Source organism: Culex quinquefasciatus, chromosome 2 (genome assembly GCF_015732765.1).
Source record: "Culex quinquefasciatus strain JHB chromosome 2, VPISU_Cqui_1.0_pri_paternal, whole genome shotgun sequence".
In the NCBI taxonomy this organism is placed as follows: domain Eukaryota; kingdom Metazoa; phylum Arthropoda; class Insecta; order Diptera; family Culicidae; genus Culex; species Culex quinquefasciatus.
This window is the reverse complement of record NC_051862.1, coordinates 171,610,923-171,613,607: the sequence shown is the minus strand read 5'-3', so window position 1 is coordinate 171,613,607 and position 2,685 is coordinate 171,610,923.

The following is a 2,685-nucleotide window of genomic DNA, read 5'->3' as shown; positions in this document are numbered from 1 at the left end:
AAAAAATATTTTTAGAAATGGTCGCTCATGGTTACTATTATTAAAAATCGAAAAACTGTAAATGTTTCGCTCAAATCAAACTTTTGGTGGCTATATCTTGAAAACAGAGCCATTTATCAAAAAATTATGAAGTACTTTTCGATTGGAAATTCAATTTTACTTAAAAAAAAAATTACGTCAAATTTGTTTTTGCATGAAATTTCAATTTTTCCAAAAAATCATAACTCGGCGTTTCTGTATGGCTCAAAAGTTTCGGGTTTTGTCCTCATAAAATCTCGAAAACCAAAAAATGCGTATTTTGGGAAATTGAATTTTTGTGGAAAAAAATTATTTAAAAATCTGTATTTTTTCCGTGTCCGTGTTTTTTCTCAATAGTCCTCAACAATACCTACAAATTTATCCAAAACACCAAATTGATCAGAAAATTCATTCAAAAGTTTCAGCTGTCTGAATATGTACGTGCCATTTTTGTATGGACAGCAGCCAAAATTGTAGGGAGACTTGTATGGGTGAACCAATGACACATAAAAGCTTCTCTGGTCATAGGGAAGGCCCCCACAAAGTTTGAGCCAAATTAAAAAAAATACAAAAAATAAAAATTATCAAAATTGGCAGATTTCGTAGAGATTTGCTCATATAAAGGATGTGCAGATGAACAATTCAAAGCATTTAAAATGTGATAATCCGTAAATTGATCGAGAACCGATCGATAAACGGCTTTGTTTACAACTGACGCTTAGGACCAGGGCTGTGGAGTCGGAGTCGGAGTCGGAGTCGGTGGAGTCGGGTCTTTTTGGGGACCTGGAGTCGGAGTCGGAGTCGGAGTCGGCTAAATTGTATGAGCTGGAGTCGGAGTCGGAGCCGGAGTCGTAAATTTCTGATAGACCCGGAGTCGGAGCTGGAGTCGGAGTTGGCAAAAAATTTAATATAATATACGAACTTATTTATTGTTCGGGTAAGTTCCCATTTTTTTATATTTTAAATTTATTTATTGAATTGTGTGCACTGCAGTGACATTTTTTTGTTAAATTTATTTTTTGGTTCAAGATATTTATCAGATACCATGATTTTATTTTCATTGTGATTGGAAAGCTCACTGTCAGTATTTAACAAAAATAATTATGTTTTTTTTAAACATTATTTATCCTTGCACATTAACTTGGATTTTGCCCGCTTTTCTCTCTCGCACTTTTGACAAAAAAAAATCCAAAAACTAGGCAACCAGCAGTTGTTTATTTACATTTCCAGTCGAATTCTCCTCCAAACTGGACATTCGCACTTTAAAATTGCGATTGACAGGAGAGCAACGTCGTCTCGCTTCGATCATTTTTTGAGAAAATTAAAATTTCTCAAGCTAACTGACAAGTCGGAATAGTGCGATCGATAGCAATAATTTAGTGCGAAGTCCAAGTCAGTGAGAATTGCGCAATATCAACTATTATATCAATCTTCTACTTGGAACGTAACATGCTCATTTTGTATGTAAATAAAAACAAATCAAAGCGTCGTGCTCAAAACTTTTCCAACTGACAAAAATATCGAAAATAAGTTGAAGCTAATTTTGAAATACAGTTAAACACGCGCTCTTATGCCTCGCATATGCAACTTTGCATTTACGATTCATTGAATTTATTACATTTATCGATAACCCCAATGTTTACAATTTCTCTACAAAACTTTTAAAGTGTTGATCCTTAAATCGCCTTAAATCGGGATGATATAATTGATATTATTTAATTTATTTTTCAAATATTAGAATTTCTCATGATTTGTATGTTTAATGTGTGTACTGGGCTGGATCACACAATGTCAGTGTACGTCTTCTCAAATAAATTCTAAAAAGCTTTAAAAAATAGTAACTTTCAAAATTGTTTATTTCAAAACCAGGGTATCTTTGATAGTTACTGCACACCAATTTCTCATTACTGAATTCAGTAAAATTTACTGAAATCTGCGCTTATTTTCAGTAAATGAAAACTTACTGAAAAAACACAATTGAAAATTAGTGTAGCTAGGATATTAACTTAAAAAAATTAAAGTAAATTTAAGTAGGGGAAATTCTCGTATGTTTGTCAGGATAAGCACTCGCTCCTAACTCCATCCAATTTGCTGATTTTCACTATTTAAACAACTAATTTTACATAACTTTGGATAGAAACTTGCTTGCTCACTTTTTATTGAGCTATTTATCACTCGATTCCAGTTGAAAACGCTTTTAATTAGCTTTAATTGAATGTCAAAGTTCTGTGGATGTTCGCTGGAATAAGATGCTGTTAAATAAAATGGTCCAATTTTTCAAACAATAAAATTCAAATTTAGTCAGAAAATTGTTGTGCTGAAAATGCGTTTTTTTTTTTTAATATTTAAAATACAGATTAGGTGTCGGAGTCGGAGTCGGCTAGAGTTGGTAGGCCGGAGTCGGAGCCGGAGTCAACAATTTGTGGAAAGCCGGAGCCGGAGTCGGAGTCGGAGTCAGCTTAACTCAGAAAGCCGGAGTCGGAGTCGGAGTCGCTTGAAATATGACCCGACTTCGCAGCCCTGCTTAGCACTTTTTGAAAACTAACCCGAACAAACTGTTCAGCTTGAAGATCACTGCCATGATCCCTTTTTTCCCTTTTGACCGGTGATCTTGACCTCTCCTTCTATCCTGCAGCGACCCAACTCTTCCAGCGCGCTACACCCGCG